Below are 13,929 nucleotides of genomic sequence, written 5' to 3'. Positions count from 1 at the left end.
ATGGCAGGTACACATGGACTTCAGATTAAAATCTCACAAAAGCAGTACTGCCTTGCAGGACTGTAAAGTAGTCTGGTGACATTAAAATCTTCCTCCCAAGGCAAGTTGGGGTGGTTGTTGCCACGCGCAGCAGATGCCTTGAGTGGGTCAGAACTGCTGCCCTGGAGGTCGGCAGTCTCTACCTGACCACTCAACTTGATAGTGTTGCTGGTCGCTGAGGTGTTTGGCATTGTCTGACCACTACAACTGGCTCTAGGTGTTTCAGCTGTTGATCTTCAAAGCGTTTAAAAAGGCACTGTGCCTTCTCCATAATGAGGAGCTGCCTCACAGGTTGATGGATCTTCAAGTTTTTTCTAATGCGGCCAAATCTAGAAGGGGAAGCCAATTTCTATTTGTCTGTCTCCTAATTTGGGTCACCCTAATACTTGTTTTCTTCTTTTTTAAATGCCATGCATGATATTCTTTGTTTCTTTATTGTGAGCCAACACTATCACTTACATAGATTACACACATTTTGGATCAAACTGTTTCCTAGAATCCAGAATAAACAGCAGCAAGTTACACCAAAGCAGCACAAATGACTCACCTTGCAGGACATGCTGATAACGCAGGCTACTCTCATTGGCTGAGAGACTTGGCAGCATAGTACACTTACTCTCATTGGCTGGAGCAAACAGGACACCTGCCTTCCCAGCTCTAATTGGCTGTGACCATACCCATTGCTGAAAACATGAGGGGAAATAGATCTGTAAACAATATTGTAATGGATTATTATATAAGCAGTGGGGTTGCACATTTAACTCACTACAACTCAAACAGGCAAATTAAAGAGAACACTTTAATTTTGTCTACAGTTATTCCTGAGGCTGTCCTTGGAGTTTATAATAGGAAAGCTAATTAAATGTCCAACATTATTTAAATCTGGTTGAAGCTGATCATTTAAACAGTGTCCAGTCTCTTTTAAATAGAAATGTTCATAGGTGCTTGTAGTATTTCACAATTTATCTTAAGAATTTCGATGATTAGTCATGCAATAAATGCTCTGGTTTTAAAAAATAAATAGGTAGGTAGATAGATAAATAGAAATGCTCATCTGTCTTTTAGATTTCCCTAACCCCATGCATTTCTAAATTGGTATTCTAGTATTAGGGTGGCGGGGTGTAGGGGGAGCAGATCCTGGACGTGTGCTGTTCTGTGTCAGTTCTGTTCAAACCCACAGCTTTCCAGCCTGATGATATCCTTTGTCGATGTGGTTACTCCAGTCCGTTAGCTTCTGACGCCACAATCTAGAGGTTAAAGTCCCATCCCTACTAAAAATGTCCCATCCCATTCTCTTGCTTTGTGAGCTCCTTGGCTTTAGCACTCACTCACTATTTAGTTTGGGGGGGGGGGGTGTCCCTTTTTATTTCCGGTACAAAAGAAAACGGCTCTTTCTTGATTTCAAGTTATGCCATATATACATATACGTATTTAAATTCTATCTGATGTTTTATGCAGCATTTCTAAATGTTTAAAGGGAGTAAATATATTTCATCTACATCAATTATACCAGAAAATGGACTTAATTTTTACAAGTAAAATTAAAATAAATAATACGTAAATTATTCTTGTTAAAAAAGGGGGCAACATTATAATCTCCCTTCTAGTCCCATCCACATCCCTGTCCCTCACAGAAATACATCTGTAACTTGCTTTACTACCCAATTGCAAGCCTTGGACAGCTATCCAGGTTGGCACAGATCTACCACACCCTCTAACGGCCTCAAACGACTGCATATACAGTTTGAGTGCACACTTTATTAGCCATTCTTCTATGCATGCTTCAGTGTTTCCTGTTTTTCCCTATGAGGAACTCTGCAATGGACATGTTTGTACATGTTTTCTTGTGCACAAGTGCCAGTGTTTTTTTCAAAAATAGACACTGATATCTGGAATTGCTGGCTTATAGCATACGTGTATTTCTATTTTATTCAATATTTCCAAACTGCCTTTCAATGTGGCTGTATCAGTTCTATATTCCCATTAGCAGTGTGTATGTTTTCCCACACCCATGGAATACATTTTAGTAATGGATCTAATTTGTGCAATATAATATTTGAAAATTATCAATATTCTAAATGTATTCCATTTTTCTTTTTTAAAGTTAAAAAACAATTTTTTAATGGAGGTACTGGGGATTAAACCCAGGGCCTCGTGCACGCAAAGCATGCACTCTACCACTGAGCTATACCCTCCCTCCTAAATATAATAAATTTTTCTTGATAGTTGGTGAGGTTCAGTTTCTACTTATCTGTTCAGTGGCCAACTGTATTTCTTTTTCTATAAATTACTTATCCTATGATTTTTCCATGTTCCCACTGGTTTATTTAAGTTTTCCTTTTTTGTAGGAGTATCTCATGGATCTAAATGTTAATCTTTTCTGTGTTATACGCAGGGCAAATACTGTCTCCTAATCTTGCTTGTCTTTTAACTTTGCTTAAACATGGTGCACATGTCATTCAAGGCCTTTTGTAGTAGAGAACTTTTACATGCTGTTCAAATTTATCAGTCTTAATGCAGTCAAACATATCAATTTATTCCTTTACATCTTTTTTATTTAGGGTCTGGTTTAAAAGGACTTCTAGTTTACCAAATTCATAAACATAGTCTCCTATATTTTCCAAAGTCAGAAACATAGTCTCCTATATTTTTTTCTGCTATATTTAGGATTTTGTTTCTTTGGATCTTTAGTCCCTCTGGAATTTATTTTCATGAATGGTGTCAGGTGGGGAATCTAACTTTATCAAAACAAACGATCAACTGTCCTAAAGCCACTTGCTGAATTGTTAGTACTTCGCCCAATGAAACGTGTTTCCATTCTTACTATACATACCACTCTAACTCGGGTGAACTACCCATCTGCAGGCATAACCCACACTAAGGAAAGGCTTACACATTGGCTGCTGAAACTAGGCAAATACCCTAGACTTCTCTAAGTGAGCAGAATGTGTCCTTAAAATGAGAATTGTAACTTAGTTATTTTAGAGCCTGTCTGGAATAATACAGTTGTCCCTCGGTATCCATGGGGGATTGGTTTCAGGATCCCCCATACCAAATCCATGGATGTTCAAGTCCCTTATATAAAATGGCGTGGTATTTGCCTATAATCTATGTACATCCTCCCATATAACTTTAAATCATCTCTAGATTACTTAAAATACTTAACATAATATAAATGCTGGATAAGTAGTTGTAAATACAATCTGAATGCTATGTAAAGAGTTGCCAGTGCACGGCAAATTCAAGTTTTGCTTTTTGGAACTGTCTGGGTTATTTTTTCTCTTAATATTTCCCATCTGAGGTTGGCTGAATCCTCAGATGCAGAACCTGTGCATACAGAGGGTCAAATGTATATATTAAAGGAGGATTATATTTATATACAGGAAGTATATAAAAAGGAGAAATAAATGTAAGAATTTGATCAATTAACTAGATAATAAAATCTTCCAGGCCATTCCATGGCTTGAAAGAAATAGCTTTTTACATCGGTCTACTCCCTTACCTCTGATTATATGCCCATTAAAAAACTTTGGGCTAGCTTATCCAGTTTCACAGGCACCTTGATACAAAAGGAAGGGATGCCTATAAAAAAGGAGTATTTCAGGTAAATCTATCTTTCTGAACTAAGACATTGATATTCTGGTATACAAATTGGTCCCTTAAGAGACCTTACTTGTGTAGTTTAAGCAGCTCTAGCCATACAGTTTTCTGAAATTCTAATTCTGTCATTTTATCTCCAGTGCCTGCACAGTGTCTGGTATATAGAAAGTACTCAGTACATTTGTTGAGTGAATGGATGGCTAAAACCATCACTGTTACTTGGTTAGGTTAACATTTGAAATGCTATGAATCACAGTCATTTTCCCTGCATAGTATTACTGTCTGTGTAAATGATTTATTTCTGCAAAAGGATACAGGCCTCCAGCTTGAAGTAGAGCTAATCACATTCAAGGCAGACCACAAATACCTCATTCATTTGTTCACTCATTCAATACAAATTCACTAAGTACCTATTAACCATGGTGCTAAGCTCTGGGAAATATAGTAACAATAATTTTTTTTTTTAAGACTACAGTTCTTGTATTTAACCAGAGTGGAAGGTAGAGGGGGTTGCAACTGGAAGCAGACGGAAGCTCTAAGCAGCAGGTTGAAAATGGTGGGGAAACCATGCTACTCGCACTCAGAGATGAGAGAAGACTAGTTAGTGATCATTAACTGGAGAGGTCCATGGACCTCCAGGGTCCCAGTCATCCAACTGAGGTTCATGTGTCAAGTATAAAGTTTAAAAACCCAGGGCTTTCCAGAAGGCTGGGGAATCACACAGATTAGTGGACCAAGAACTGTTGGACATTTAGGTGCTTTCCAATTTTTTGCCATTATCGGTAATATTGTGATTAACTTCCCTGGACAAAAATCCCTGTACACATTTTAACTTCCTTAGGATCATCTCCTGAAGTGGATTCCTTGGGTTAAAGAAAGGCTATGCCAATTTACAGTTTTATGAGCGATATAAGCGGGTACTTGTTTTCCCATACCCCTGCATATACTCAGTTTGGAAAAATACGGATTTCTAGGTCTCTACAAAAATGAAAATAAAATGTTTGTAAATTTTATATGTTAAAATGTCCACTTAACTTGTCATTTCAAAACTATTTTAATCAGTTAGAAAAACTTGTCTGTTAGGTTTGTACGAAAAGGAACTCGTGTTCCATTATACTGCAATGACTTCAGGGGTCTTGTCGGCGTCTATAGATATTCCTGAGTCAGAGCAGAAGTGCTCTTCCAGGGTTTTAAGTCGAGGTGTAGCAGAAGGGAAAAGGTGGAAAAGTTAAGAAGAAAATGTAGTATGATAGGAAATGGAGACGAAAAGAACAAGAGTGAGAAAGGGAACGGTGGAGGCATGAGAAGACGACTCCTGCCCCCACATGCTCTGCCTGAGCTTGTCCATCTTCTCATGTAGTCGCCCCGTCTGATGTTTTCCGTTCAAACATTTAGCGACTGCAGCTTCTTTTATCATGAAAGAGCAAGCATAATTACAGGCTGAGAAGTCATTACGGGGGCCAAAATGAGAAATCAGCACAGAATGTTTTTTAAAAGGAAAATCCATGGGTTGTGATTTGTTAAGTCACCAGGGCTCTAGGACTCTGACCTTCCAACGTTAGTCATTCCTTCCTTGTGAACAGTTCCCTCCCTAGTTTTCTAACTGGTCATTGTGTTGTTAATAAACACAGCAGGGCCCTTCAAACCTCTCCAAAAAATCTGAGAATGAATTCAAATTCTAATCAGCAGCATTTCTGAATGTTGAAGTGTAAATCAGCTGACTCTTTCTTTCTACCTCTTAGGTAGGTACCTATTTAAGGGCACTCACTGGGCTAAAATTCAATTTAAATACTTTTCAGAGGTTTTTGGTTTTAAGATAACAGAAGAGGACTTTTCTCTGTGAGTGCTTAAGATTTAGAAAGCCAACAGTAGCAAGGGTTCCCTCTACTGACCAGAAAATGCCACAACCTAATTATGATACTGTTTTCAAGCTCAGAAACTGTCATTTGTTTTAAAAATCTCAGTTGGGCTAATTGTTTCCTATCTTTCATCAACTTATTTAGTGTCCTCATCAATTTCAAGTTAGTCAGAGACATAAATCCAAACATGTCACATAAAAATAGGAACAAAAGTTAATAGAGTAATTTAAAAAGTAAATAATTTTCTATTTTTAAAAAGTAAGGCTGGAGTGGGGGACTGGGGAGATGTTGGTCTTGCAGTTAGAAAATGAGTAGTTTCTGAGGATCTAATGCACAGCACTGTGATTATAATTAACAATACTATATTACGTATTTATGTATTATGTATAGATCATGAATGTTCTGACCATAAAAAAAATGATAATTATGTGAGGTGATGGAGGTATTAGCTAGTGCTATGGTGGTAATCATACTGCAATATATGTATCAAATCAACACACTGTACCTTAAACTGACACAGTTTTATATGTCAATTATATCCAATAAAAATAAAAATTAATGAGCAAGTAAAAAAAAAACCCCAAAACAAACAAACAAAACATAAGATAGACCAATGGATATCTATTTAACAGAGTATTGTCAACTTAAAAAACAAGAATCCAGTTCAAGAGGAAAAGTGTTATTTGGGATCAAAGAATTGCAGTTTGGGGTACATAGAGTAAGGTAGTGTCGACTGAAATAAAATCACTCAATGTGAGAATTGTGAGTGAAGCTTTATTTGGGGTAAATGAGGACTATAGCCTGGGAGACAGCATTTCAGATAGCTCTGAGTAAGTGCTTGGAAGAGGTAGGGGGGAACTCAGTATTACATATGATATAGTGAAGGGGGTATGTGCAGTTAGGGTCACATTTAGGCAGAGGCTTGCTGCTAGTCACGAGGAGCAGATGTCACTGTTAATGATTTCAGTGCCTTTCCATACATGAGGAGATCTAAGAATTAGGGCCTATTAAAATCTTCTGAAAATATCTATCTGAAGGCCTGTTCTGCCAGTTTTCCCAGAGCACAGAGTGCCCCACTCCTGATCTCCACCTGGAACTCCTTCAGGGACTATTGGAGGTCAGCGGCTGCAGCGGCTTGTGATTTAATCCAAGCAGAGGCAGCCGACAAGTGCCAGTGTGAGCCAATCCTTGTAGAGGCAAGTGGCAAGTGCCAATTTTTAGCTGGTTTCTTTGCTGACTTTTTGGCTTGTTGACAGTTTGGTCCAGATCAAAAGTATAGAAAACAGGCTGTTCCTCTGGAATGGCTGCTCCAGCCCTATTATTTTTCCAGATTCTTTTTTTTTTTTTAAGCTTTTTGGTTTTTTGCTGTTGTTGCTGCTGCTGTTTTCTTTTTTTGTTTGGATTTTTTTTTTGAGGGGAGGTAATTACAGAGATTCTTTTTTTAAATTGAAGTATAGTCTTTACAATGTTATGTTAATTTCTGGGGTATAGCATAGTGATTCATTTATACACACACACATACACACACACACACACATATATTCCCTTTCATATTCTTTTTCATTATAGGCCATTACAAGGTATTGAATATAGTTCCCTGTGCTCTACAAGAAGATCTTGTTGTTTATCCAGCTCTATTTTAAGTTTCTCCACTCATGTCATCTCTTACAGTATCAATTTACTTGATTTGTGATATGCTCCTTCCTAAATCAGTGGATGTTTAAAAACGTCTAAAATTCTAAAATTTCAACAAAACCAGTATTAAATTGTGGAAATCTCTTAAAATTTAAATACCAATTTAAAAAAAAGTAAACTAGAGTCCCTATCACAATTAAGAATAAATAAATAAGGTTAAAAAAAAAGAAACTAGGATCTAGATAAGAACATTGTCCAGCACAGCCATTTAGCGATAATATGGAAAGATAAATCCTGTGTGACCAATCACATCAGGAGTTTCTTGAATTACAGCTGCAATCCTTTCAGCCAGGTATCAAAAGACTTTAAGCAGGAATTTGGGTGTGATCCTTAACTCATTTTTTAAACAAATACTTATTGGCATAGTGCAAGGCATTTGAAAGACAGCCTCATCGAAACATACAAAGTCCCTGCCTTTTTGGAGCCTGCTGTGCAGTGAAGGAGAAAGGTAGAAACAAACAAATGAATATATAATTGCAAATTTGGATGAAGCATTAGAAGGGAAAGAACTAGGTTCTTAAATGAGACTAACGGGGCATCTGGACACAGATGTAGACACAGCCTCCCTGAGATCTTCATTAGCCAAGTAGAGGGTGGGGAGAGCTTTACAGGAGTCAGAAACTCTGACGAGAGACATCATGAGTAATGATCACTCGATTACTCAGAGCTGCAGCATTTTGGGACAGCTGGTGCTATGTTAAGTATTTTTTTGTTCACTTATGTGTCAGTACACAACATTTTAGTATTTTGCCTAGGGCCATGTTCTCTGCCTTTAAACTGAGAGCTCTATGATGACAGGAGATGTCTTCCATTTCTTTCCACTCTTCTGGTTTTAGCACCGTGTGCTGCACACAGAGGACTCGACCCACATTCCCTACTGAACACGGGACAATTTCTTTGAGTCTACCTAGTTGGGAAAGGCCCCTTGGTTAGATGGCTTCACTCATGGATTTCAGCATTCATAGCTTCTAACAGAATGCCTGCCATATTCAACAGTCAATAAATATTTGTGGAATAGTGAATCAAAGACCAAGTGAATGAATACATTTTCCACTACATTCATACGTCTATTTCCATGTATCCAGTGAAACCACTTATTCAATCATTCAGTCATTCCACAGATAATCAATGAGCACGGTGTGCCAGGCATTGTGCCAGGGCTGGGGGCACCAAAGTGAGCAGAAACAGACAAGACCCTGCCCTCGTGGAGCTTATGGTCTAACTACTACAAAAGTCAGGGGCAGAAAAGTGATCAAGCACATACTATATTTTCTTTATTGTCAGGAGAGACTAGGCATAGATCTGCACCTTGATTTAACCACATAATTTCCAGAAGCCCAGAGCAGCACTCCTTGCTGTGCAGAAGCCAGAGTCTACTTTATCAGGGCTAAGGTACAGATGGCGAAACCCTGGACTGAAGTTACCTCTTAGTAAGAAACACGGTTCTGTTGCAATCCAGATCACAGAGAGCCCATAACCAAGGAGTAAGTCTGATTTCAAGTGACAGCGATTTTTGGAGCTAGGTTCAATCCTTCACCCAGCGCCTGCAGATTGGGGCAGAGTGGGCTGAGAGGAAGCAAAGCAGAGAAGATTCCACAAGGAGAGGATTAAAGAGATGCTGCTATATCAGTACAAACATCACAAGAACGTGACATGGGTGGTCTCACTGCCTTCGTCTAGGGGAAGGCTGCCCTTTCCCATCAAGGCTGACAGTTAGGTCCTCTTACTGGGGGCAGTGTGTATGGGGGTGGGATGAAGGGGTGACTCAGGCGAGGTTTGCTCCTGGAGAGGGAATTACAACCTTCCAGCTTCTCTGCATAGATTTGACAGGAGGGCACTGTACTTTTGTAACCTCCCTATGGGACCACCACGGAGGTTAGACTAGTCACTCAATCTCCCACCTGCACACAGTAGACTGCTCAGCTTCACAACTCATTGCTCTTTGTTTTTATCACATTTAGGATAAGACAAAGGCTTCATAACGAATCTACCAATGCATCTGTGGCTGCTTACACTGAGAGAAACTTTTCAGGGGAATTATTCAGAGAAACTCCTTTCCACGTTGCTGATGGCTGCAGTTCCTTCCTTGAGTGATAAGATTCCTATGTAGGTGGCTTTGAGAGCTTCCAGTTCTCCAAACCCAAAATAAAGAGGGATGAATCAGATATATTACACACACATTATGCTTTTATGTGCACTTACAAGGAAGTTTTTACTAATTGAGATTCTTTTCTCAAAAAGGGGCTCTAAAGATTATGAGTGTAGGTTCTGTGGTCAAACTGAAGTTCTAGCTCTGACATCAACTTTTCTAGTCTCTGCATGCCACAGTTTCCTCATCTGTAAAATGGGGATAACAGGATTATTGCAAGGACTGAATAAGTTCATACATATACTGTTACCATTTGTAATGATAATAATGTGGAATCCCGCTGAAAGAATTTTAAGGGCCATAAAAAATACTGCTGTTATTCGGAACTGACTGCCTTCTTTCTTATCTCTCTCAGATGCCAAGCTCTTTCCTGCCTCAGGGCTTTGGCCGTTGCTGTTTCATCTTTTCAGGAAACTCTTCCCCGGTCTTTCGCAGTGGACCTGTTCCTCCTGGAGCTCTGGGCTCAGACACCACCCCCTCAGAGGTGCCTTCTCAATACCAGCCCTGCCTCCACCCCTGGTGCCTCTCTGTCACATGCTCCTTGTTTGTTCTCTTCACGGGGTCCCTCACCCGGTTTTTCTGAAATCACCCTGTTTACTCTCTACTTGTCCAGTGTCTTCCATCACTGAACTTGAGCTCCACAGGGGCAGCGATGTTGTTGTCTTGTTTACCATGGCATCCTGCAGGCCTAGGGCAGAAGTTCTCAAAGTGTGGTCCGTGGACCCTCCGGAAGGGTCATGTAAGATCAACATTCCTTTCCTAATAATACTAAGACTTCATTTGTTTTTTCACCATGTCGACTTTTGCCCCGATGTGCAAAGGCAATGGTGGCTAATGCTGCTGGCATGAAATCAAGGTCATGACACCAGCTGTACCAGCAGTCGCTGTATCATTCCTCACCCCTCTGGACTCACAGTGGAAAAAAAAAGCCAGTTTCACTTAAAAGTCATGCAAGAATGTCTTTGAAGAAGCAGTCAAAAATATGAATTTTGGTCTTGACCCTCGAGGACATGACTTTTCAGGATTCTATATGATAAAGCGGGAGGATAAAACACTCCTGCTGGACACTTAAGTGTGTACACCAGTTACTTCCAGATTGAGCTGGGAGCTGGAGAAAACTGCATTTTTCATGGGATACCATTTCTACTTGACAGAGCAACAATGAGCTAGGGATGGGAGCACAGAACTAAAGATGTGGGTGTTTTTGTTTGTTTTGTTTGGTTTTGTTTGTTTTGTTTTGTATTTTTAAAATTTTCTTTTTATTAATCTTTTTTATGGGGGTGGGGTAATTGGGTATTTGTTTGTTTGTTTGTTTATTTACTTACTTACTTTAATGGAGGCACTGGGGATCGAACCCAGTGCATGTTAAGCACACACTCTACCACTGAGCTATTGCCTCTCTCTTCAAGACGTAGTTTTGAGAATTACCGGCTAAGAGCTGATAGTGAAAGACAATGTCTAATGAGTACCTGACACTGTTCTAGCCACAGACAAGTTTCCTGCTCTCAAGGAGCTTCTAAGAGAAGAAACAGTAGAAGTCAGGATGGAGGTTTGCTAAATATTTGAACCTAGGAGAGAGGAAAAAGAGAGGTCAGCAGGAAACCACTTAGGAAACACACTGATTAAAGAAACATCTCTGCGAAGCAGTAGTGTTTATTACGAGCAAAGCAGGGTGGTTATGGGCTACAAGCCAAATGGAGAAACAGTCCCCTTATAACTGTAACTGTAAAGGTTCTGTTCAGCAAAATGAGATTCTACTTACACCAATACAACTTTAAAGGATCTTAATTTTTTCCCCTTTAATAGAGAATCCTTGCTCATCCAGAAAATTTTCAACATAAAAACATCCAGAATTAATGGGCAAGTGGCAATATAGCAGATATCCCTAATTACACTTTGTCAAACTGACAGTGAGAGTGACCATTTTTCATCCCTGTGTCACAAACATTGTTGTATTCATTTCTCAAGTGACTTGTTTATATTGTAGTCACAAATCTTTATACTTGAAAAAATAATGCTCTTAATAAACTCAACCTGGATTTTCCTTCCCCAAAGACAATGGCGGCAACCACAGTTTAAACAAGACTTTCCTGCTTTCTCCTGTCTAAGTCTGTGCCTGTGCATTCATTCCAGGTTTGCCCAGAGTCTGAGGCTGGCTGTTCCCCCTGAATCAGTGCTCTAAGAGGCAGATGCTGGAGAAAACAAGTCATGGAACCATAGGGAGTGTGGGTGAAAGGGAGACCATTTAGGGGCCATTGCAATAGCAGTGGAGATGGTTTGAAGAGGCTGGATTCTGGATATGTTAGGAAGGTAGATCCAGCCAGCCTGCCAGACTGGGTAGGAAGGTGAGAAGAAGAGAAATGTCAAGACTGCCTCTGAGATTTTTCATCTGAGCCCATGGTCAGAGAATGCCGCAGGAGTGGGTTTGGGGGTGGGGGGAGATCAGCTCAGGTTTAGGGGTGTCAGTTTGAGATTCCAGCAGACTGCCCAGTGGAGATGCTGAGGAGCCCATCGGATTAATGAGTTGTATATGAGATGCCCCAATCTGACTGCCCCACACACTCTTCCTGTCCCTCCAAGCCTCTAGCGGACTGGGGAGGTCTGGGAATTCAAAGCCCCTAAGAGAAGACCTGCTTGAGGCCAAGTAACCAAGAGGCCAGGCTGAGTCAACCACAAAGCTCCTCATAATCATCTCACCTCATGGCCCAAACTCCAGCCATCTCCTTCACATCCTCCCCACGCGGATGGAAGCACACCTGCGCCAATTGTCTGAAGACCAGCTTTTGAATTCTGATCCACGGTAAGAGTGAGAATTTTGTAAAATACAAAATCCAATGCCTGGCTGTCACAGCAGTACCAAATTGCTATAGAACACTGGTACATTTTTAGCTGCAAGTAGCAATTAAAAGTGGCTTCAACAAACCAGGGTTTACTTTCCATCTAGAACAAGAAGACAGGAGACTGGCAGCTGAAGGCATTGCTTAAGCAGCTTAGCACTTCTGGGTCAGGTTCTCTTCACCTCTTCTTTACCAATTAGCACAATTCTAGACACCCACATTCTGAGGATATGGAAACACAGCAAAAAGAGAATTCAGCATTTCTAGCCTCTTGAGTGAAGGTGAACAGAATAGGAATGAGTATTTGGTTAGGAAACAAACTGTGTCTTTCATAGCATTTTTGCCTTTTTTTTCTGTATAATGGTTTGCTAAATTGCATAAAACATTCTCTTTTTTTTGTTCTTTATACTTATACTTTAAAATTTTTTTGACTTTTAAAAAATTTACAATGTTGTATTCATTTCTGGTGTATAGCATAGTAATTCAGTTATACATACTGTATAAAACATTCTGATTCTAGCAAATACGGCCAAGGAATCACTCCATAATTCTCTAAGGTTAGTCTTGCCTCCAAACTCCAGGCAGAGAAAGGTGTGGAGAGTCTGCTCATTCCTGTGGTAAATCACAGTTTTGGAGATCCCAGATCTCCTCAACAGACTGACTGACTTAGCATCTCCCACCTCCTGGGTTAAAGCCCACCCATCCGTCTCCTGCACCAAACGGCTGACTCTCATTTTAAATTGAGAAGAGGGGAATTGAAAAAACAGGAAACTGACTTTTTTGGGGAAGTGTAAGGACAAACAGGAAAAAAATGAAGACATGTAGTTGATATAGATCATTTGATTTTAAAAGAAAAAAATAACCTCATATGGATAACAAAAAGTTCAAAATTTAGAAATGCATAAGAATTTAAAACTGCTCTAAAAAATTAAGTCCTTTTAAAAAATGCATAGTCCTGGCTGGTTAAAGAAATCTGCAGGCTTGCTCTTGTGGCATGTATAATAATGCTAAATAGTAGTTATGAAATATTTTTAGTTAAATAGAAAAATGTGAATAACTACGGTGTAGGTGATGTGCTATTTTCCAAATTAAAAACAGCATAGCAAAAAATATCCTCCAAATACCCATAAATAACTGGTTGACTTGGCAATAATTCACCTCCCAATGATTTCATGTGAAGTGTAAAGCAGCTTTGATAAATCATGTCTTCTAATATAACAAATATGAAAATAAACTACATTTAATATTTTGCATATACTAAAAACAGACTCTGTAAGTAAAGAAGTACCTATGAACAAGTTCTCAGAAGGACCAAACAATATCTTTCTTATTAATTTAATCCAATCTGCTCTCAATATAAGCAAATGAGAAATTGTAATTTTAATCTGAAAAAGCAAATCAGGGGATTTTGGAGATGGAAGGTCTCTTGGAAATCATCTGGATCCAAGCCCTCGTTTTATACACAAAGAAACTGAGGATTTGGACTTGCCCAAACCCGAAGGCCATCCTTGTCAATGGCAGAGTCTGGACTGGAAGCCACGATCCAGATATCCAAGCCAGCCCTGCTCCATGTGCCACACTAGCCCCCAAAACAGAGTGGTCTCTCTCTTGGCAGATTTCTTTGCCCTTTTTTAACCTTAGCAGTAATATGGACAAGAGATTGTATAACTGATCATCCCTTAGTGGGCTTGCAAAATTGTTTTTTCAAAGTCTGCTGGCAGTTGGCAAAAGTAACTGTTGATTTTATTAA

At 39.5% G+C, this 13,929-nt stretch overlaps 1 protein-coding gene and 1 non-coding gene across 2 annotated transcripts in view; both read right to left on the bottom strand.

The window, feature by feature from the left end:
* The window catches only part of SLC35E3 (solute carrier family 35 member E3), a 33,919-nt gene that overhangs the window by 3,469 nt on the left and 16,521 nt on the right, over positions 1-13,929 (bottom strand). The gene's annotated exons all lie outside the window — the stretch shown is intronic.
* TRNAA-UGC lies at positions 2,163-2,234 on the bottom strand. Its single transcript has one exon. It is a non-coding gene; the product is annotated as a tRNA-Ala (tRNA).

This window comes from Camelus ferus, chromosome 12 (genome assembly GCF_009834535.1).
Source record: "Camelus ferus isolate YT-003-E chromosome 12, BCGSAC_Cfer_1.0, whole genome shotgun sequence".
NCBI lineage: Eukaryota > Metazoa > Chordata > Mammalia > Artiodactyla > Camelidae > Camelus > Camelus ferus.
Note: the sequence above shows the minus strand (reverse complement) of the source record. Positions and strands in the feature narration are given on the sequence as shown.